This window comes from Humulus lupulus, chromosome 7, assembly GCF_963169125.1.
Source record: "Humulus lupulus chromosome 7, drHumLupu1.1, whole genome shotgun sequence".
NCBI classification, from domain to species: Eukaryota; Viridiplantae; Streptophyta; class Magnoliopsida; order Rosales; family Cannabaceae; genus Humulus; species Humulus lupulus.
Window position 1 is genome coordinate 6,630,398 of NC_084799.1, and position 25,088 is coordinate 6,655,485.

At 38.1% G+C, this 25,088-nt stretch overlaps 1 long non-coding RNA gene across 4 annotated transcripts in view; it reads right to left on the reverse strand.

Annotated features, from left to right (window-relative positions):
* LOC133790510 (uncharacterized) overlaps positions 1 to 25,088 on the reverse strand; it is a 75,025-nt gene that overhangs the window by 37,188 nt on the left and 12,749 nt on the right. For 3 of the 4 annotated variants that reach the window (XR_009874023.1, XR_009874024.1, XR_009874025.1), the window contains 2 exons: positions 22,284 to 22,528; positions 20,498 to 20,834 (listed from right to left, as the gene is read on the reverse strand). This is a non-coding gene — a long non-coding RNA (uncharacterized LOC133790510). Of the gene's footprint in view, positions 1 to 20,497; positions 20,835 to 22,283; positions 22,529 to 25,088 lie in introns of those variants that run through there. The other variant, XR_009874026.1, reaches the window with a different exon arrangement.

Below are 25,088 nucleotides of genomic sequence, written 5' to 3' on the forward strand. Positions count from 1 at the left end.
TTCAATCGACTTCACTTCCATTTGAATCTTCTGATTCATCTGAACCTAGTTGAAGCTGAGAAATATGCTCCCCCATCTTCTGTTCTAACCTATTTTCAAAATCTCTTGAGTCAGGTAACACCTTCTTTTCTGAGGACCACCAAGATGATGCTTCATCAAATACCACATTTCGCGAAGTGTAACATTTATTACTTGTCGGATCACAACATTTCCATCCCTTTCTTTGGCTATCGTATCCCACAAAGATACATCTTATAGCTTTCCTGTCAAACTTATTTCGTAAATGGTCAGGAACAAATACATAGCATACACAGCCAAATACTCGAAAGTAACTAACTGTAGGTTTCGTGTTCCACAGTTTCTCAAAGGGTGAAATAAATTCTAACCTCTATTGAGGAAGTTTGTTGATCACAACAGCTGCAGTTCTCATTGCTTCTGCCCAAAACCTTCCCGGTACATTCTTTCCATGTAGCATACTACGACAAATTTATGCAAGATGTCGATTCTTTCTTTCAGCTACACCATTTTGTTGTGGTGTATTGGCACAAGTATATTGATGACGTATTTGACACTCCTTTAGGTATTGAGAGAACTCATTTGAACTATATTCTCCCCCATTATCTGTACGCAAGCAACGAATCTTCTTTCGCACCTCTCCTTCAACTATTTATTTGAATTCTTTAAACTTTAAGAATGTGTCAGATTTTTCTTTCATAAAAAAAACCCACATATATCTGGAGAAGTCATCAATGAAAGTCACCATATAATGCATACCTCCAATTGACGGTTGCTTAACTGGCCCAAACACATCAGAATAAACTAATTCTAATGGTTCTGTTGCTTTAAATTTTGATTCCACATATGGTAGTTGGTGTGCTTTACCATACTGACATCCAGCACATATCGTGTCTGTTCGCACATCAACTTGAGGTAGCCCCCTCAACATCAACTTCTTTACCATCACATTTAACTTCGAGTAGCTAACATGACCTAACCGCATGTGCCATAGATCTGCTGTCTCATTTTTCCTTGCCTTGTCCACATATGCGGATTCTGCTGACAACACATAGACTGACTCCACTCGTCGTCCTTCCATTGCTGGTTTTTCTGAGATTTTAATGTCACGATACACCTTTACATCTCGAGGACCAAACATAACATAGTGACCTAATGATGTTAATTGAGCTACAGATAATAAAATTTTCTTCATTCCTAGAACATAATAGACATCTTGAAGTGATACTTGGTTAGAATTATATTGAGGCGTAACTGTAGTCTTACCAATATGGGCTATCGGTAATCTTGAATTATCAACCGTCACCACTACACGACTTCCTTTGTACTCAGAAAATTTTTGCAACATATTTTTATCACCTGTCATATGATTTGAACATCTTGAATCTACAATCCAATCATTTTTATAGTCAATCTTTTCTGATGTCGTTGCCATGAAAGCTAATTCTTCTTCCTCCATAGCAAGAAATGCTTCAGCATCCCAATCATCTTCATGCTCTTTAGAAGTAGAGGTCGCAGTATTACTTTCAGCAGACTTTCTCTTGAACCAACAGTCTTTTGCCATGTGGCCTATTTTCCCGCAATTGTAACACTTGCCGTCAAACTTTTTACCATGAGCGAGATTCTTCGAAGCTCCCGATCGACGAGAGTCTTCCTTTCCTTGGTAACGCTTCCTTTCACCATCCTTTTTAGATCCACCATTATTGTGTCGCTTTTCGTTGCTTTTGTTGGTGTAGAGCGCTTCCTCTTCACTCTTCAATGCAACTCCTCCCATTTTCTTAGCCATAGCTTCTTGATCAGCAAGCAAATTTTCGAACTCAATAAGTGATGGTTGTGTCGGCCATCCTTGTATAGCAGCAACAAACCCTCGAAATTCGGGTTTCAAACCATGGATAATTAGTCTCTTTATCCTCGCATCGCCTATGGATGTTGTTGGATCTAAAACAGATATTTCACGACATATCGCTTTCATCTTATGAAAATATTGGGGAATCGTCATGTCACGTTGCGCCATCGATATCAACTCATTCTCGAGAATTTGTAGTCTCGTATCATTCTTCTTTGAAAAGAGTGTAACTAAGGTGTCCCATGCTTCCTTCGGTGTTTTAGCATCGTGTATGTGCTCCAACATTTCTTCTTCAATTGTGGTCTTTAAAGCAAACATTGCTTTGCCTGCTTTAATTTTCCACTTTCGTAAGATGCCATTGACATCTTCTGCTGCCGGTTGTGTAACTTCAGCACCACCGACAATCTCCCAAAGATCTTGTCCTTGTAGGTAAGACTCCACACAGGTTACCCATGTGGTGTAATTTGTATTGGCAAGCTTTTTGATTCCTCCAACTACTTAAAGATCAGCCATTATGCTAACAAGAGTTTGACTATATAAAACAAGCTTACTTTAACAAATCTGACACCGTGGCTCTGATACCAATTGTTGAAGAAAATTTAGAATATATAATTCTAAATTTTATATCGCAAAGAAGAAATTTACACAAAAGTGGAGACACACCACAAAACTTTATTTAATTGAGACTACAACAAGATAACTCTCAATAACAAGACTACAACATATATATAAGACTAATTGTCTTATTTCATTTACTTCCTCAATATTCAATTTAACACGTAAAGAAATGGGTATTTATAATAACTCAAATGAAATACAAACCACATATCTTAATTTAGTTAATTAATTATATCCATATGTTATATATAAACTTAACTTATATATACTTAATTTATATATACTTAATATATATAGATTTAGTTTTATTTAGGAGCTAATATTGATTTTAACATGGTGGGCCACCAATTTGCATTGAAGAAATCCAACCAAATTACACAAAAAGAAAGAATAAATGTCAAACAATCTTAAAAATCAAAACTATTTTAAATATATATATATATATATTAGAATAAGATTTCTTTTTACCACTCCAAAGGTCAGCACACAACAAAGCAGAAGCATACATATCTCTGCAAGCTTCATTTTCATTGTCACTCTCAAATATATCTGCAATACATAATGTACCAAGCATAAATGATCATGACCAACCACTAAACAATTAAGTCTCCTGTACATGAAACTATTGTCTTTTACACAAAAGTTTTCTTTTTTGTTCTTCCTCTCGATTCTCAATCGTATAAACATATATATATATATATATATATACTAGATACAAGCAACGTTCAATATGCATATTTGTTTAGTTTTATTAATTTATAGAATTTATTAACTTTATATTAATGTCATATAAATTTCAAATAAATATCATATTTTAATTAAATAATTTATTTATTTTTGTTTAAGTTTATATTTGTTTAGTTTTTGAATTTGGGAGTAACAACAAGAGATTATATATTATATGTTTAATGTAATATTAAATATTATACGTGGATTTTAAATTTAAGTTTTTTGCTATTTTAAAAAAAAAATAATTTGTTGCTAATTCACAGTAAATTATACTATATGTTTAATATAATATTATTCTAGTAAGTGAGTTCAAGTTTAATTAAATTTTATTTAAGTTATAAAACGTATGATTTTATTATTTTTAAATAATTATCATTGTAAAATATCTCAAAAATATCTTATTTTAATTTGTTTAATTATTTATTATTTTTAAATAATTATCATTGTAAAATATCTCAAAAATATCATATTTTAATTTTTTTTAATTATTTATTTTATTTTATTTAAGTTTAAATATTTACAAACTACCGTTAAATAAAATAAATATTATGTTAAATATAAGAATATTCCGTTAAAATTAACATTAAAAAAATAAAAAACCGTTAAAACCAAGAATTTCCGTTATCTACACACTTATTATATAGAATATATATATATAGATAAATCCACAACAATGATCCCAAAATACAGAAATTGCATTAGAACGTGGTATATTACTAAATTGAAATTTTTATAGGCAAAAATGTGATCATATGATTCTAACTAATTCTAAGATCACCATATATGAAAATAATAATTAAACATTAACATCAAGTGATTATTAAATGTCTAGAAGAAAAATGAACTTGCAACGTAGAAACAATATCCAACTTTTTTTTTTAAATTATAAGTATTAAACTTTTAAAAATGAAATGACAATACAACAAAAACATAACAATGACATTGAAAAACAAAGAAGATAAATTCACTTCCAAAAAAATATCTAGCATAAAAACAATTGATTGAAAAATGGGGAATCGGGTAAAAAAAAATGTAAAGACAATTAATTGAAAAAACTAAAAAAAAAAATAATAGCAACAACAATAATTATAATAATAAAATAATTTGTAAAAATAATAATAATAATAAACATATTGTGTATATAGTAAAAGCAGATATACACGTACGGTAGTTGAAGAAACAAATTATATTCTACTCAGAACAAAACAAAACAAAATGAAAAGGAATTCTCGACCATTGGGGACTGATCTGGAGGCGGGTCCAAGAGTGCAAACGATCTTGGTCGTCTGGAATGTTGAGGGTAATGAAATAATATATACTCTGTTAAGTTATTTTTTTATATACCGAGATATTAATATTAAATAACATAAATAACCAATATTATTAATCTATTTTATAATTAATTATACCCTTATATTTTAATAAAAATACAATCCTCTTAAATACCATATTTATAATATCAACTCAAAATCAATTACATATACTATTTATTTTGGAAACCAACACTTTGGATTGATTCCAATTTTTATTTGCCAAATTTTTTAAGTTAGGACCTGTTTTATACTATATATATGCTTTTGCTTCAAAATCTTGAGAAATTATAGAGTAAGAAAATAATGTTTAGTAACAAGAAAGTTCACAAGTTCACAAGCAAGTATTAAGCATATGTGATTCCATCAAGGAAAAAAGAAAAATAATTATTTCATTAATTGTCTTAAGATTTTGAATATTCATATATTTATATATATACTAGATACAAACAACGTACAGTATGCACGTTTGCTTAATTTTATTTATAAAATTTATTAATTATTTTTATTAAATTTATATTAGTATCATATAAATTTTAAATAAATATCATATTTTAATTGAATAATTTATTTATTTTTGTATGAGTTTATGTTTGTTCTAATTTTTTAATTTAAGACTGACAACAAGAGATTATATATTATATGTTTAATATAATATTAAATATTATACGTGAATTTTAAATTTAATATTCTTGCTATTTAAAAAAAACAATTTGTTGCTAATTGACAGTACATTATATTATATGTTTAATATGATATTATTTTAATAAGTGAGTTGAAGTTTAAATAAATTTTATTTAAGTTATAAAATGTATGATTTTATTATTTTTAAATAATTATCATTGTAAAATATCTTATTTAATTTTTTTTAATTATTTATTATTTTAAAATAATTATCATTGTAAAATATCTGAAAAATATCTTATTTTAATTTGTTTAATTATTTATTATTTTGAAATAATTATCATTGTAAAATATCTCAAAAATATCATATTTTAATTTTTTTAATTAATTATTTTATTTAAGTTTAAGTGTTTACAAACTACTGTTAAATATAAGAATATTCTGTTAAAGTTAATATTAAAAAAATAAAAAACCGTTAAAACCAAGAATTTCCGTTATCTACACACTTATTATATAGAAGAGATATATATATTTATATGAAGTTTATTAAAGTGAAAGGACTAATTCAGTGATCATGACTAGTACATACTAAATTTTTAAATTTTTAAATAGAACTCAATCACAGGTATTCTATTTTTCCTTCTATTCTTTTTTTTTGTTCAAACCCTCATTTTTTTTTATTTGAACTTGTTTTTCATGGAGTTTGCATTTTCACGGGCAGAGCCACATTAGGATGATATGCTCAAATTGAAGGAGAAAAAAATCATTCAAACGACAATAATTATAAAAAAGAAAATGATAATAGTAAAAAAAAATTACATAATATGAAGAAAAAATTAAACTAATAGTAAAAACAACCAAAATCTAACTGATATGGCGTGTAATAAGGGTGTACACGGTTTTGTTTAGTGCGGTTTAGAAGAATTTTTAAACCAAACCGCTCATGCGGTTTTTTCAAAATAAAAAACCAAACCAAACCATAAATAAACAATTTAGTTTGGGTTTAACCATATAACCAAATTATTAAAATTTAAAATTTTTAGTCTACAAGAAGCTTATTGTCTTTGTTGTTGTAAGTTTAAGTATTTTGAATCATTTTATAGAAGTGAGAAAAAGAAATGTTTACTTTCCAAATAATGTGGGATTTTACATTTCTTTTTTTTTTAGTTTTAGAAACTTGTGCATGTATTAAATACTGCTAAAAATATATCATAAACAATTAAACGGGTTTAAATCTTTGAACTATCATTTCTAAAAGTTATTTTTTTAGAAAAAAATCACGGTCCGGTCCGGTTTAATTGGTTTTAAAAAATTAGAAACTGTGACCAAACCATTAAAGTTAAGCGGTCCAGTTAAACCGAACTATCCAAAAGCGGTTTCATTGGTTACGGCTTTTGGCGGTTTGGTGTGGTGCGGTTTGGTTCCAAACCGCGGTTTGCGATTTATATGAACACCCCTAGCGTGTAATCAATCTCCTGATCTTTCTAGAAAACCTATCCATGGAGATGTATGAGAAAGAAACCAGTTTGAATATTACTCCTCAATTAGGGAGAGAATTTTAGAAGATGGATACCAGTGGAGAAAATATGTCGTTTACAATAATGGTGAAAATCGAAGGCTCTATTTCAAATGCACTCATCCAGATTGTAAGGTAAAGAATAAAGTGGATAATTCCCATGATGATCAAATAACAGATATCATCTATGAGGGCGGTCATAACCATGCAAAACCTCAGCTTAGTGAAGACCCTGAAGCAAAAAGAAGGAAAGTAGTATTAATTTATTATTAGAAGTGTTTGGGATACCTTGGTATTGGTTAAACTACTACACATAATTATATTTCTTACTCATATGAAGAAATTGAACTTCACATCATATTTGTCCTCGAGATCTGTTCGAGAGCCAAAAATAGTTATCCAAATTAAAACTGATGAAGACATACTTGATGATGGTTATCGCTGGTATAAGTATGCTCAAAATGTTATCAAAGGAAATCGAAATCTAAGGTATCATAGTGTTGGTGCTCTCTCTTTACAGCTTTTTGTAGTTCTTATTTGTGTTTTGTTTTTCTGTATGATTTGATTAAAAAAAAAAAAGATGGTGTGTTTGGGATTCTATATTTTTTCTTTTATATATAAAATAAATTTCTAGTTTCACCCCACAGGAGGTACTACAAATGCACAATTGATGGATGTATAGTAAAGAAGCGTGTAGAGAGAGATTTAGGCAATCTAATTATAAAATACGAGGGAAAACACAACCATGAAGTGCCTGAACCTGATAGTGCATCTGTACCTACTGCTAACAATCCCCAGCAATATTCCCAGCAAACCGATGTTGAAGAAGATGAAGGTGTTTTCTTAGGAAGTGGATACAATTGGAGAGAATATGGAGAAAGCTATAACAAATGCAGTCATCCAAACCGTAGTTGTGGACTTGAACTTTCTGATCCTTTATCAAGTGTCCATGGACTCGGATCACTTGGTGAAGCCCCAGAAGTAAGTGGAGGAAATGGGATTTTTGTTAAAATTGAAGGTGGATCTGCTTGGAAAAGTAATATGGCATCAAATTCAGTTATTTTGGATAGGAATAAAATGGATGGTACTAATGATTTTGCAGGAACTCCGAATGAACTTTTTGATCCTTTATCAAGTGTCCATGGAAAATCCATTGAATTGAGAGAAACTACTTCTGAGGTTTCAACCATAGTTTCTAATCATGGGAATACAGATGATGAAGAACCTGAAGCAAAAATAAGGAAAAATGGGAATGTCAGTAATGACTTAAGATATGAAGCTTCTTCCTTTTACCAAATGAACCTTCATTCACAAAATCTGTAATGTCCCAAATTTCCTAATAAGGTTTAGGACCTTGATTAGGAGGCCGGGAGGGTCATAATTGATTTATTATAGTATTTAATGATTATATGCATGTTTACGTGACTTATATTATTAGATGATGGTGAATGCATGCATATGGGAGAACTTATTATTGTGAGGGTATTATGGTAATTTGGCCGCTGTGGGCGTAACTGTATATCTTGGATGCATGATTGTGATTAATTAATATAGCCACATTATAAGGTGGATTGGTTCGAGCTAGTCGACATGAGACGATCGTGAGAAGCGAGAGTTCGGTCTGGTCATAACAGGTATAAGTTCGGGGCTCGGGGTGAGTCTCGGGGTGAATTTAATGATTAGAGCATTACCGGGAATTAAAGGGTAATGGGATATGGCTTATTGGTGTTTGAGAATATTGGGAATAGCGGGAATTGGAGGATGTTAATTGTGATTAATGAAATAGGTGCGAAAGGACGGTTTTTCCCTTGGTGGTTGCTAAGGTTTTATTTTAGACCTAAGGGTATTTAGGTCTTTTTACCCTAAGAGATATATATCAGCTTTTAAGTGTTAGAAAGCTGTGGAAATTCAGGGGAAAAACAGAGCTTCTCTTCCTTCTCTCCCGATGGATTTTCTTCCTCTTTTCTCTTTGGATTTTCAAGCTCAGTTTGAGGAATTAAGCCAAGGAACCAAGCTTAGCCAAGCTAGGGTTGTGCTCCACCATTGAAGAGGGTGCGTTGCCAAGATTGAGGTGAGTTTCTAGCCACTAGAACTCTTGGTTTGCTCTGTTTTCTATGTTAAGTTTCTGCTGGTTTTTGAGTTGGAAACTTGGGAATTGGTTGGAGTTTTGGCTAGGGTTCTTGGGGTTGTGGTCCTTTGGACATGTGGGGATGGTTTTTGGGTTCATTTGGCACCAAAAATGGGATTTGGAAGCATTGGAATCGAGTTAGAATTGAGGAAGTCGAAGAAGGAAGTTTCTGGGGTGGTGCTGTCTGGGGGTAGCGCTACAGCGCCCATCAGAGGGCGCTATAGCGCTACACAGGGTTTCAGTAGGGCGGTTGTGTTTCTGTCTTGAGCGCTGGGGCGCTAGAAGGGCAGCGCTGTAGCGCTACCCTGTTCCTTCATAACCCTGTTTTGGGTGTTTTTAAGGGTTTTTGACTTGGGGTTTCAATCTTTAAGGCCCGGGATCGAATCTACTCACTATGTGGGCATGTTTCGAGGTCCCGAGAGTGGGGTTTAGGTTAAGACCCTATCTTTGGTGATTTTCATTAATTGGAGATTGTTTTGGTTATGACTAGGTGACCGTCAAAGGATTGAGGATCGATCGTTCTCAGGGGTCGTTCTTACTCTAACTCTCACTCGAACCGGAGGTAAGAAAACTGCACCCTGTGTATATGTGACATGCATGGCTATTATGATGCATGTTGATTTTCTACTGGGCATGACATGCGTGGTTATTATAGATGCATGACGGTTGATTATTATGTATGACATGCATGGCTATTCTTGATGCATGTTGGTTGGCTATTAAACGTGACATGCATGGCCGTTGTTGGTGCATGTTGGATTGTTGAATATGTTGCACATGATGCATAAGAAACATGTGATTAGGACATGCTTTATATACTGGGTATGATATTGTTCAGAGCTTGAGCCTCTGTGGTTGCGCATGGTCCTATTTGTACTGGTATCTGTTAGTAAGCATGCTAAATACCTTGTTTATGGATATTGGACATGTGATATGTGTTTGGTGGCATGGCTTACTTGTGTATGGCGCTGGCTTATTAGTCAGAATCGACAATAGTGTCAGATCCGTCTGTGAAGCTGTGACTTATTAGTTAAGTTCACCACGGGCTGAGCTGTAACGACCCAAATTCACTAATAAGGCTTAAGGGCCTTGATTAGTGTGCCAGGAGGGCATGATGGGAATTATGTGTGATTATTATGATTAAGATGTATGATTATGATTTTAAGCATGTTATATGACTATGTGAATTATATTATGTGATAATAATGATATGTGAATTGTATTGTGTGGGTGCTGTGAAACAAACGTGATGCACGTGCCAAGACGGTCCTAGGAAACTAGATAAAGGTAACTGGTGACTTGGTAACCTGTGTAACCATTAGTAACCTTAGAAAGTAACAAGTATTACAAGGAAAGTGGTAGAATTGTAAAGTTAGGGAAAGAACAAATAAGCCCTTGAGGTTTAGTTAGTAAGTGATATTAATGGAGGGTTAAGAAGGTCTTTTGGCAGAGTTATAGAGTCTTTGGCTGAAGGAAAAAGTTAGGTACGATTTGTTTATGCAAAGTATAACTGAAGTTAAGCTTTTGGAAGGCTAGAAAGGGCAAGAAGGAAAGGGGGAAATCAAGAACCTAGGAAGCAAGGTGGGAGAGGAGCTGAACTGAATTCTTTGAGGCTAAAGAAGGGCTTAAGGGGTGTGGAATCAAGCTTATATCAAGGTTTATACTGAGGTAAGGGATTGATCTCTGTTTTGTTAAGTTTTGAATTTGGTTTTTGAAAAGAATTGAGAAATAGCCATGGTTTTTCTTGTGTGGGATTCAGCTGGTTTGTTAAGGTGGAACTTAGCTCAAGCTTGGATTGGAGGAAGCTCAAGTCGAATTTCTGATAAAGGTAAGGGTATTAAGTGTATTTGCAATTTCATGGCTGTTATGGTTTAAGGAATTAGGGGACTGGTTTGTGCTTTTCTTAACTTTCAGTTTAAGTGTTAGAGTTTGAATTTAGGTGTGAATTATGTGGATAAATGTGTAGATGAGTTGGGTTATAGTGTTTATAAGTTGTTGGTTGGTCTATGTGGGGTTTCAAACAGGTTTTGGGGCTTGGGTACGAAGTTGGGATGATTTGGAGTGAGTTAGGCTTGGGAAAAACGCGAAGGGAAACCCAGAAATCTGGGTCTGCGATGGTGTGCCGTGGCACGGCTTTTGCTTGCCGCGGCCTAGGGGTCTCTGGAGGTGGGTGCCGCGGCACAAGGCAAATTTCAGGGAGTTAAATTTTGCAATTTTTGGTCTTTGCTCTGGGGGTTCGGGGGATGCCTCCGGGGTGTTATTCTAAGGTTTTGGGGGTTCCGAGAGTGTGGATTAGGTACCGGGGAGGTAGTCTTGGATTGGTTAATGACAAAGAATATTATATTTGTGTTTTGATTAGGAATTTGGAGAGGCTCGGGGTAGAGGACCGTGCTTGTGGCTACGTGGCATCGGAAATCAGTAAATTGAAAGGTAAGAACGCTGCACCCGAATGTATGAATGTGATGGGACTAAGTGCTCCCGAGGTTTTTTTTGTGTCATCGTTGGTATTACGCCAAGGGACACGTGTAAGCGGTCTAAGAGTACCGTTCATGAATTTAGCGCATGGGACGGGAATTGGCCACTGGGAGCCAGAAACGAAAGGATAACAGAGGGAGCGGCTTGTGAGCGCTAGCCCTGGTTATCATTTGTGCATTGTGTTATATGAGCTGATATGCTTTGTATATGAAATACTTGACTATTGATATGCTTGAAGTTTATGAGATGCCATATGTGAGATTGACTTGACAGCTAAATGTGCATGTTCTATTGTTGATATGTGTTCTTGCTGGGCCTTGGCTCACGGGTGCTACGTGGTGCAGGTAAAGACAAGAGCAAGCTGGACCAGTCCTGAGGTGGAGAGCTCCGAAGTGAAATGTACATAGCCAGCCGTTCGATCACCACGATCGAGGAGTGTGTTAGGACGGAGATCACCTAACTGCTCATTTTGCCTTAGTATGGCTGTTAATGTATATAAACTTTGTAACTTTTGTAGTATGGCTTTTAAACTGTCATTTTTGGGATCCCATGTACATAAACAATGTTTAGCAATGAAAATGTATCTTTTGAGACCAAAACGCTTTTAACCCTAGTTCCTCTACTATTTCAATAACACGTTTTTACTTTAATGAATTGATTAGCGAGTCTGGCACTTTATAAACACACAGTGTAGCGGTCCTGGCTATCCAGGGCGTTACAACTTGGTATCAGAGCGTCCTAGGTTTATGGGTCCTGAAGACTGGCTGGGTATGTACATTCGCTGCGGGAGACAAGCTCAACTCAGGGTTTGGTAATTGTATATGCATGATTATGTGTTTAAATGATTTGAGTGAGATATGAATGTTGATATCTGTCTGATGAATAGGGAGCATGAGATTCTGATAGGGCCTGGCCCTTGACTATTGCATGATGTTATTGAGGCGTGCTTATTAGCATTGCTGTGTATGTGGATGAATATCTGGATAAATTGTTATACTTGCTTGTTTGTGTATGATTGGAGTTTTGGTGGTGGATTATGGAGAGATTATTACCCTGTCATCTTAGCCTAATTATCGAGTCGTTGTTTGCAGATTGACTTGAATAGCTATGCGTTCAAGGAAATCAACACGACAAGCCGACAGGTCTGGGGCTAGAGAGGATGATCAGGGCCCAACCCCTCCGCTAGTCCCTGAGAACTGGCAACAGTTAATGGCAGAAATGCAAGCTAGGCTTCAGAGCCAAGATGAGTTGATTAGAATGCTGCAGCACGCTCCATCTGGGAGTGTTGCCCCAGCTGGGCCACCGGCGCTGGTACCTGTGGTACAGCCTGTTGAGGTTGGTAATAAAATGGAACCGTTGTATGAGCGGTTCAGGAAGCAGCAGCCCCCGATCTTTGAGGGTGGGCCAGATCCACTAAAAGCTGAGCAGTGGATGACCTTGATTACCACCACACTTGATTTTATGAAAGTAGAAGGACATGATAGGGTGGCCTGCGCCACTTATATGTTGAGAGAGGATGCCCTAATCTGGTGGGAGGTGGTATCGCAGACCAGAAATGTTGCCACGATGACTTGGGAAGAGTTTAAAGATTTGTTTAACCAGAAGTACTATAACATTGCCATCACGGCAGCAAAGGTGAATGAGTTTGTGGGCCTCGTTCAGGGCAGTATGACTGTTACGGAGTATGCCTTGAAATTTGATAGACTTGCAAAGTTTGCACCGGATCTTGTGCCTACCGATGCGGCCAGGCTAGACAGATTTGTTAGAGGATTGAATGTTATGGTATCTCGAGATGTGAGGATTACCATAGTCCCTGGAGTGACTACCTATGCCCAGGCTGTGGAAAGGGCTTTGACTGCTGAGGAAGCAGAGAATAGAATTTGGAGAGATAATGCAGCAAGAAGGGAGGGCCGTAGACCGGTGCCTCCGTACTCTGGTTCTAGTAGAGGTGGAGGTGTTAGTGATTTGAAGAGAAAGACTCCAGAAGCCCCATTTGCTCCTAGGTTTGATAGAGGAGGTCGGGGTACTCAGGGTGGTCGACGGGGAGGCGGTGAATCGTGGAGGACTTACCCAGAATGCCCGAGGTGCAGGAGACGCCATTTGGGCGAGTGTCAGGCTAAGGCCTGTTATGTATGCGGGGTGGTGGGACACCTCAGGAAAGATTGCCCAATAGTGAAGAAGGGCGAGGCAGGAAAAGTGGACAGCTTGACTCCAGCTCGAGTGTTCACTTTGACGCAGGCAGAGGCCGAGGCTAGCCCCTCGGTAGTGACAGGTCAGCTTTCTAGTGCTGGCACTTCCTTTACTGTTTTGATTGATTCTGGTGCTACACATTCATTTGTTTCTGATAGAGTGATTGATAGATTGTGTAGACCTAGTGAGGTTAGAGCTTCAGGGTTTGGGACAATTTTGCCTACGGGAGAGCTGGTGGTGTCTAGGAGATGGGTTAGGGCACTGCCAATGTTAGTTGACGGTAGAGAGTTGTCAGTGGACTTGATTGAGTTGAGTATGGAGGACTTTGACATGATCTTAGGTATGGATTGGCTTATTAGGTATGGAGCTACCATTGACTGTAGAAAGAAAATGGTGACTTTTGAGCCAGAGGGTGAGGATCCCTTTGTTTTTGTGGGAGCAGTGTGTGGACCCCGAGTACCCAGAATTTCTGCGTTGAGAGCCAGAGATTTACTACAGGGTGGATGTATAGGTTTCTTGGCTAGTGTGGTGGATACCACCAAAGTTTCATCAGTTGGACCGGAGGAGACCAGACTGGTTTGTGAGTTTTTAGATGTGTTCCCTGAGGATTTGCCTGGGTTACCGCCGCGTAGGGAGATTGAGTTTGTTATTGAGTTGGCACCGGGGACAGAGCCAGTGTCGAGGGCACCATACAGGATGGCACCAGCAGAATTGAAAGAGTTAAAGATACAACTGCATGAACTTCTGGATATAGGGTTCATCAGACCTAGCTATTCGCCGTGGGGTGCTCCAGTTCTATTTGTTAAGAAGAAGGACGGGACTCTGAGAATGTGTATTGACTATCGGGAATTGAACAAGTTAACTATTAAGAATAAGTATCCCCTACCGAGGATTGATGACCTGTTCGATCAGTTGCAGGGTAAGATGGTGTTCTCAAAGATTGATCTTCGATCTGGTTATCACCAGCTGAGGATCAAGGATGAGGACATACCTAAGACAGCTTTTCGGACGCGTTATGGGCATTATGAGTTCTTGGTCATGTCTTTTGGTTTGACCAATGCCCCAGCAGCCTTTATGGATTTAATGAATAGAGTATTCAAGGACTTTTTAGATCAGTTTGTTATAGTCTTCATCGATGACATTCTAGTGTACTCCAGTTCAGAGGCGGAGCACGAGTTTCATCTTCGTTTGGTTCTTCAGAGGTTGAGGGAGCATCAGTTATATGCTAAGTTTAAGAAGTGCGAGTTCTGGTTACCTGAAGTGACATTCCTTGGACACATTGTAGGTGCAGATGGGATTAAGGTAGATCCGTCTAAGATAGAGGCAGTTAGGGATTGGCCGAGGCCAAGGAACGCCTCAGAGCTGCGGAGTTTTCTTGGTTTGGCAGGCTACTACAGGCGGTTTGTAGAGGGTTTCTCAAAGATAGCAGCACCGATGACAGAATTGACAAGAAAGAATTTAAAGTTTATTTGGTCAGACAAGTGTGAGGGTAGTTTCCAGGAGTTGAAGAGATGACTTATTACTGCACCAGTGTTGAGTTTGCCTTCAGGAGAAGGGAAGTTTGTTGTTTATTGTGATGCGTCGAGATTGGGTTTAGGCTGCGTGCTGATGCAGAATGAGAAGGTGATAGCTTATGCATCACGACAGCTGAAGGAGTATGAACAGCGGTATCCTACTCATGACCTAGAGCTGGCAGCAGTGGTCTTTGCACTGAAGATCTGGCGGCATTATCTTTATGGGGAGAAGTGCGAAGTGTACACTGACCATAAGAGCCTGAAATACTTCTTTACACAAAAGGACCTGAATATGAGACAGAGACGTTGGCTAGAGCTGGTGAAAGATTATGATTGTGATATTCTTTACCATCCAGGAAAAGCCAATGTGGTGGCTGATGCATTGAGCCGTAGAGGTCCAGGTCAGTTGTACAGCTCTGTTCAGATCTCAAGGGAGTTAGCAGATGAGATGGTTAGAGCGGGAATAGAATTGGTTGTGGGCCGATTGGCTAATATTACTCTACAGTCGACCCTGCTAGAGCGGATCAGAGAGGGGCAGTTGACAGACGCTCAGTTACAGAGGGTTAGAGAGGATGTCTTAGCAGGAACAGCTAAGGACTATTCTGTTTCAGAGATTGGTTTATTACGGTATCAGGGACGAGTTTGTGTTCCAGCCGACGAGGGGATCAGACGAGAGATACTAGATGAGTCTCATACGACGCCGTACTCGCTTCATCCGGGTACCACAAAGATGTATCAGGATCTACGGACTTTGTATTGGTGGCCCGGGATGAAGAGGGATGTGGTAGAGTACGTTGCTAGATGCTTAACCTGTCAACAGGTGAAAGCTGAGCATCAACGACCAGCAGGGTTGCTTCAGCCTTTGGGTATTCCTGAGTGGAAATGGGAGGATATTACTATGGATTTCGTAGGAGGTCTACCCAGAACAGTGGGGTTTTATGACTCGATATGGGTGATAGTGGATAGATATACCAAGTCAGCCCATTTCCTTCCAGTGAGGTCAACTTATACTGTAGATCAGTACGCTGAGTTGTACGTGAAAGAGATCATACGTCTCCATGGGGTTCCTAAGTCTATTGTGTCAGACCGGGATCCTATTTTCACTTCCAAGTTTTGGGGAGGTTTGCAGAAAGCTTTGGGAACTCAGTTGAAGTTCAGTACAGCTTTTCATCCTCAGACTGACGGACAGTCTGAGAGGACGATCCAGATACTGGAGGATATGCTCAGAGCTTGTGTGATTGACTTTGAGGGTTCTTGGAGTAAGTACCTTCCGTTGATTGAGTTCTCGTACAATAATAGTTACCAGTCAACGATTGGAGTGGCTCCCTATGAAATGTTGTATGGGAGGAAGTGTAGATCGCCCATCCATTGGGACGAGATGGGTGAGAGGAGATACTTGGGACCGGACATGGTCCAGAAGACGAGTGAGGCCATAGAGAAGATCCGAGCTAGGATGCTCGCATCTCAGAGCAGGCAAAAAAGTTACGCTGATCCTAAGCGTAGGGATGTGGAGTTTCAGGTTGGTGATCACGTCTTCCTTCGAGTTTCACCTCTGCGAGGGGTGAGGAGGTTTGGTAAGAAGGGCAAGTTGAGCCCTAGATTCATTGGACCATTCGAGATCCTGGAAAGGATTGGTCAGGTGGCTTACAGGTTAGCCTTGCCGCCATCGTTGTCTGGAGTTCATGATGTGTTTCATGTCTCTATGCTTCGGAAGTATGTTTCAGATGTGACTCATGTATTGAGGCATGAAGATTTGGAGTTACAGGCAGATTTGGCTTATGATGAGCGACCAGATCAGATCTTGGATCGGAAAGACAAGGTGTTGCGAAATAAGACAATTCCTTTGGTTAAAGTGCTGTGGAGAAACAGCAAGGTCGAGGAGGCGACCTGGGAGCTTGAGACAGCTATGCGAGATCAGTATCCGGAGTTGTTCAGGTAAATTTCGAGGACGAAATTCTTATTAGGAGGGGATAGTTGTAACGACCCAAATTCACTAATAAGGCTTAAGGGCCTTGATTAGTGTGCCAGGAGGGCATGATGGGAATTATGTGTGATTATTATGATTAAGATGTATGATTATGATTTTAAGCATGTTATATGACTATGTGAATTATATTATGTGATAATAATGATATGTGAATTGTATTGTGTGGGTGCTGTGAAACAAACGTGATGCACGTGCCAAGACGGTCCTAGGAAACTAGATAAAGGTAACTGGTGACTTGGTAACCTGTGTAACCATTAGTAACCTTAGAAAGTAACAAGTATTACAAGGAAAGTGGTAGAATTGTAAAGTTAGGGAAAGGACAAATAAGCCCTTGAGGTTTAGTTAGTAAGTGATATTAATGGAGGGTTAAGAAGGTCTTTTGGCAGAGTTATAGAGTCTTTGGCTGAAGGAAAAAGTTAGGTACGATTTGTTTATGCAAAGTATAACTGAAGTTAAGCTTTTGGAAGGCTAGAAAGGGCAAGAAGGAAAGGGGGAAATCAAGAACCTAGGAAGCAAGGTGGGAGAGGAGCTGAACTGAATTCTTTGAGGCTAAAGAAGGGCTTAAGGGGTGTGGAATCAAGCTTATATCAAGGTTTATACTGAGGTAAGGGATTGATCTCTGTTTTGTTAAGTTTTGAATTTGGTTTTTGAAAAGAATTGAGAAATAGCCATGGTTTTTCTTGTGTGGGATTCAGCTGGTTTGTTAAGGTGGAACTTAGCTCAATCTTGGATTGGAGGAAGCTCAAGTCGAATTTCTGATAAAGGTAAGGGTATTAAGTGTATTTGCAATTTCATGGCTGTTATCGTTTAAGGAATTAGGGGACTGGTTTGTGCTTTTCTTAACTTTCAGTTTAAGTGTTAGAGTTTGAATTTAGGTGTGAATTATGTGGATAAATGTGTAGATGAGTTGGGTTATAGTGTTTATAAGTTGTTGGTTGGTCTATGTGGGGTTTCAAACAGGTTTTGGGGCTTGGGTACAAAGTTAGGATGATTTGGAGTGAGTTAGGCTTGGGAAAAACGCGAAGGGAAACCCAGAAATCTGGGTCTGCGATGGTGTGCCGCGGCACGGCTTTTGCTTGCCGCGGCCTAGGGGTCTCTGGAGGTGGGTGCCGCGGCACAAGGCAAATTTCAGGGAGTTAAATTTTGCAATTTTTGGTCTTTGCTCTGGGGGTTCGGGGGATGCCTCCGGGGTGTTATTCTAAGGTTTTGGGGGTTCCGAGAGTGTGGATTAGGTACCGGGGAGGTAGTCTTGGATTGGTTAATGACAAAGAATATTATATTTGTGTTTTGATTAGGAATTTGGAGAGGCTCGGGGTAGAGGACCGTGCTTGTGGCTACGTGGCATCGGAAATCAGTAAATTGAAAGGTAAGAACGCTGCACCCGAATGTATGAATGTGATGGGACTAAGTGCTCCCGAGGTTTTTTTTTGTGTCATCGTTGGTATTACGCCAAGGGACACGTGTAAGCGGTCTAAGAGTACCGTTCATGAATTTAGCGCATGGGACGCGAATTGGCCACTGGGAGCCAGAAACGAAAGGATAACAGAGGGAGCGGCTTGTGAGCGCTAGCCCTGGTTATCATTTGTGCATTGTGTTATATGAGCTGATATGCTTTGTATATGAAATACTTGACTATTGATATGCTTGAAGTTTATGAGATGCCATATGTGAGATTGACTTGACAGCTAAATGTGCATGTTCTATTGTTGATATGTGTTCTTGCTGGGCCTTGGCTCACGGGTGCTACGTGGTGCAGGTAAAGACAAGAGCAAGCTGGACCAGTCCTGAGGTGGAGAGCTCCGAAGTGAAATGTACATAGCCAGCCGTTCGATCACCACGATCGAGGAGTGTGTCAGGACGGAGATCACCTAACTGCTCATTTTGCCTTAGTATGGCTGTTAATGTATATAAACTTTGTAACTTTTGTAGTATGGCTTTTAAACTGTCATTTTTGGGATCCCATGTACATAAACAATGTTTAGCAATGAAAATGTATCTTTTGAGACCAAAACGCTTTTAACCCTAGTTCCTCTACTATTTCAATAACACGTTTTTACTTTAATGACTTGATTAGCGAGTCTGGCACTTTATAAACACACAGTGTAGCGGTCCTGGCTATCCAGGGCGTTACAACTGAGCACTGGTCGTGCTTTACCGACCCAAGGGTCAGAGGTGGCAGTGCGTTGTGAACGCCGGGCCAAATAAAGATTAGATCTAATCGAGGTTGGCATTGAATGACTCATATGGGGTATTAATGCTGGACCGACCGGAAGGTCAATGAGAACTATAAGCGCTTGCCTGGTCTATGACCAGATGTTTGTGGCCAAGGTATATGACCCCGGTGACTGTTGTCACATGGCCAAGGGACGCTGTCCATTGCACGACTCTAAAGTCGGGAGGAAGGTTATGTTGGTGACCATTCACCATGCACCTGTCCTAACCAAACTTATGAAAGGATCACTTACCAGTTAAGCCCTGGTGACCCTATCGTCACATGGCTGAAAGGAGCGATGCTCATTATTGTGACTTTTGGCTATTGTCACCTATTTGCTTGGATTGATAGTCCTGAATGGTTATTATGATCGTTGTTGACATTATAGCATACTTTATTGGGTTTTCTTGCTGGGCTTCGGCTCACGGGTGCTACGTGGTGCAGGTAAAGGCAAGAGGAAGCTGGACCATCCTTGAGTTGGAGAGCTTAGGTGATGATGTGTACATATGCAGTTGCTCGTCCGCCACGGCCGAGGTTTAAAGTGGAACTAGGGTTGAACCCTGTTTTGCCGCTTAGAACGGCCTGTTGTAAATATTTTCTGTAATAAACTCTGAAACTTTATTTTCGGGATCCCAGTGTATATAGTAAACGTTCTAGTGAAACGTTACATCTTAACCAAAGTTTTTAATCCTCAAGCTGCTAATCATACTTTGTTCACGGTTTTGGCCAAATGACTCGATTAGCGAGTTTAGCACTGTTTACAAGGCACACCGTAACGGTCCCTGGAGTTTGGGGCGTTACAAAATCCCATTCCTTATGCCTCCTCCTATTGTGGCAATGGTAGTAGTTCTGTTGGGTCATTCATGCCAGACTCTCCAGCTTCGTTTTACCATCAGTTTTCCAAATGTTGATTTTGACTACAACAGTGAAAAATCTGTTGTTGCACCAGTTAATGAAATGACACAAGGCTTGTTCAACCTAAACAAGAACAAAATGATGATAAAATCATTAATAATGCTAATACATCATCATCATCACACGGTCCATTCATGGGAAGATTTTGATAGTTTTTTTTCTTTCTATAATGCATCATACAAACATAATGCATCATAGCATACGTCTTTAATATAAGTGCACAAGTGGATCAAGTGAATTTTTGTTAGTTTTTTGGCTTTTTTTTCCGTCTTCTGCTATGGCTTTTTAAGTTAGTTGTTTGAGTAAAATTATGTCAAATAAATATACTCTTTGGCTTTCTTTTTTCATCTTGTTTTTGTTTTCCCCGTAATCATACTTACCTTTATTTACTTGCTAAAGGGTAACAGAGCGAATCGTATTAGTAATAATTAAAACAGCTGAAAAAATACTACTTGTCATCATCTTAAGATGTTTGAAAGGAAAAAAAAGTACAAATTTGTATCCTGCAGATTTTAGCTCCAAATGAGCCAATGGTTGTTGTTAAGGTGCAGATCAAATTAGTTTTCTCATATGCTTTGTTTGCAGCAGAGGTAGGTAGTAGTGGACCAATGGCTTGCTGCAAGGGGCAGGGGGTCACATTGCAGCAGAACCAGCTGCTACTGCTGCTCTCGGACAAAGTTTTACTAAGGTGTGTTGTTGTTGTTACTCAGACTCCAAAACAACAATGTGAGCTCTACCTAACATATTATGAAACACTAGAGACAAAGATTAAAACACTTGAGATTAGTACTTGATAGTATTTCTGGTTTTTTCAATTTAATTTCATACATACATATTATGAAATATCCCATCTTCACAAACTGAAACATTAGTAAAATACAAGAGATTTCCCTTGCTGGATTTTGCTGTTTCTTTAATTATATGTAATTCATGCAAGCTTATGCTAATATTACATGATTTTACTAAAGTGCCAATAGTATCACTTAGGAGATTTTTAGTTTAAAATTCAATTCATTTGAAGATATGCTAATATTACATTGTTAACCGAGATTTTCGGCAACTATATTAATGAACAATATTTACTGATAATAATATTGAAAGTAGAAGATCGACACGGGGTTTTTACGTGGTTGGGGCGTTAACTAGCCTTAGTCCACGAGTCTATATATTAGAGCTAGAAGAAGCTTTTACAATGGAGTTTTCTAGCTATATCTGAACAGAGTTTCTGCCTTCTTTTTTCTCCGACCCCCCTTTACATTGTTCTACAGCTTATAATTATAAGCTGAGGGGAATACCGGGTCTGGGCCAGATCCGACCCGGGCCCATCAGAGAAATGAGTACAAGTGGCCTTTCTAGTGGAGGCCCAATACAAAGAGATATACAATACACGAAATTCAAACCAGCTAAGGCCCAATTGGTTGACCTGAGACACAAGCTTCGCCCGACAAAACGGCGCTTTGGCTCTGACCACTTCGAGTCACGAGGCTGATTCAGGAGACAAGACCGGTCAGGGTACTTGGCTGCGCAGTCCTGACACATCAGTGAGCAATCCCGAGGCGACCCTTTCTGCAGGCGAAAAGTGGGGGACAATGCCCACGCGAAATGAGGCGGCTTCAGGATCCTGGACGCTTGGCCCTTCAACCAGGGAGGAGACGATCCAGGTCCATTTACCTTTGGCCCACTCCATTTACCATAGGCCCGGACCACACCAGGGTCCGGGACAAGAATGCGTAGGCCGCGACGGTCCGGGCGCTCTGGATATCGCCGGGACCGTTCTTGCTGAGGACGAACCCGGAGGGACGTCCCGGACCCCTCCAATGGGCCCAGTCTGGAGTCCCTGGTCCGTACCAGTCCGCTTGGGCAATATTCAAACCAAGGGACCTTGGACCGGGCCCATACGCCGATCTGGTCCTCTGACCGTGGGCCAGGGCAAAGGCCCAAAGCCCCTGCAGGAAATGGGGATAACATACATGAAGATATGTGATTATGTCTAGATTCATGCATCCCAGCAAAAATGTAGTCCAGAAAATAGACAAACCATACAATAATGTATTTATTTATTGACTTGTTTTAAGCAGAGAGAATCAGACAGAGTACAATAGAGAGCACAATGAAATCTGATAGATCAATATTCACCAAAACAAAACAATGAATTACAAAAAAAAAATAGAATAGCAATTATAAAAAATAAATAGTCTCCATACTTGAGAGAGTGAGACCGGAGTGAGAGAGGGAGGGCAGTGAGATTGAGAGATGGAGGGCAGTGACTGAGAGTCTCCATACCTGAGTGACGACGGAATGGACTGAGAAAATGCCCAGCCCCTGCGCCGTCGAGCCCAGACCCGAGACCCCTCAACCCGCCGTCGAGCCCCCTTCCGCCGTCGACCACCATACTCCGAGCCCCTGCCGCCGTACAACCTTCTCCTTTTCTTCTTGTGGCTTTGTGCTGCTGAAAATAGAATGTGTTTTTTTTTTTTTTTTTTGTAACACTTCAAAAAAATTTATTTAATTAATTAAAAATTTGATAATTAAACGAAAAATTGTATTTGATAAATCTAATTTTATTTATTATTTTTAAAAAAAATTAATTAAAATTCATTAAATTTTGAAAATATAATTTTTTCACTTTGATATAAAAAGTATTATAAATACAAAAAAAAATTTAATTAAAAAGAAAATTTTATTGATCAACAAACAAAGTACAAAGCCAAAGGCTGGAATTAGAACCACCTTAGCAAACAGCACATTTTATAGTAGAGTAAAATAAAAACCAGTAAACTAACAAAGCCACACCTTACAGTAAACTAACAAAATGCAGTATTTGTTTTTCTCTGGGAGAACAATTACAACCAACTAAGTTCATAATTCTTGCTTTAATAGAAAAACGAATCAGCTGATCAATTCTATGCACCGGGATACAGCAATTCTCAAGCCAACATTTATTTCTATTCAACCAAATGAGGTAGACAAAAGCAGCACAAGTTGCAATGAGCACCTTCGAAAACCAGCTAGATTGAGGCAAGGACAGCCAAGTAATCCAGTTCTGGAGCTGAACTGGCCAAGCAAACCCTCTCAGCCATTCTTGGGCTGACTGAATCACTTTCCTGAAGAAGATACACTCAAAAAACAGATGGGAATGGCTTTCCTCTGCTTGAAAACAAACTGGACAGTTTAAAGAATTAAGAGGAATATGACAGTAATTTAGCCAATCTCTAGTAGGCAATTTCTGATTCACTGCAAGCCAGAGGATAAATTGATGCTTAGGAGCCGAGAGCCTACACCAAACAGCCTTGTCATAGTGCACCAGGGAGCTAGGAAAGACCACTGAGTACAGTCTGCCCAGCTGAAGCTTACCATTCCTCACAGCAACCTCCAAAACAGATTTTGACAGAAAATGACTGAAATTAACTATTTTCCTACAATACCAACTGGTATCATGCTTCAAAAGATAATCCCAAATTGAAGATCCTTTGAGATAAATGCAGTTGACCCATTTAACCCAAAGCATATCCTGCTTGGAAGAAACAGCCCAAATGAACTTAGCCAACATTATCTTGTCCAAGAAGCACTATCTTTGAAACCCAAACCACCACAGCATTTCGGTTTACAAACTTGTTCCCAAGAGACCCTGTGAAATTTACTTCTATTATTCTTCTCACCCCAAAGAAACTTTCTACAAAGACAGTCTATCGCTTTGACTACTTTCTGAGGTAACAGAAAAATATGCATCCAATAGGCTCGAATCCCCATCAAAACTGAGTTAATAAGTTGAACCCGACCAGCATAGGACAGATGGCGATTAGCCCAACCTAACAGTCGAGATCTCATTCTATCAATGATAATTTCACAATCAAGGGCTCTCCATTTTGTAGGTCTCAAAGGAACCCCTAAGTAGTTAAGAGGGAACTGCCCTTCAGACAGGTTAGAAATCTGTAGCAAAGCTTTTTTGTCCCCAGCAGAAATACCACCAACAAAGATTATAGACTTGCTGTGATTAATAGACAGCCCCGATGCCTTAGTAAATTCTGTGAACACTTGCTACAATATATTGATTGAGCTCGGGTTAGCCTTGGAAAAAAGGAGGAGATCATCGGCAAAACAGAGGCTGACCAGATTTAAGGATTTACATAAGGGGTGAAATTTGAAATCTTTAGCCTTAGAAGCCTTTAACAACAAGCGAGTTAGATAATCCATTACTATTATTAAATACAAAAGTTAATAATATGACAAATTTAGAAAAAAAATCTAGTTTTAAAAGTTTTTAATAAATACACAATTTTTATAAATATATATTTACATAATTTAGTTTATTTTTAAAATTATACTATTCATTAATTTTTTTACAATTAATAAAACAACTCTTTTTTAACTAATACAAACTTTATAAATATGTTAAAGAATAATATATTTAATTTTATAAATATGTTAAAGAATAATAAATTTAAATTTTGATATAAAAATTAGTATAAATACAAAAGTTAATAATATGAAAAATTTAGAAACAAAAAAAAATCTAGTATTAAAAGTTTTTAATAAATACATAAATTTTATAAATATATATTTACATAATTTAGTTTATTTTTAAATTATACTATTCATTAATTATAATTTTTAATTTGAATTTTGGCGATATTTTATGACTGTCGGCATTGGACTTTTATTAACTGTCGGCATTGGGGTCAATAGCGACACCTTTTAACTGTCGGCATTGGTCTCGAATTAACTGTCGGTATTGGGGTCAATAGCGACACATTTTAACTGTCGGCATTGGTCTCGAATTAATTGTCGGTATTGGGGTCAATAGCGACACATCTTAACTGTCGGCATTGGTCTTGAATTAACTGTCGACATTGGGGTCAATAGCGACACATTTTAACTGTCGGCATTGGTCTAAAATTAACTGTCGGCGTTGGGGTCAATAGCGACGGTCAAAATGTTCCTCGTGCTCTACTTTATCCTTAGAGTATACTAAGAGGTCGTCGATGAACACTACGACGAATTTATCTAAG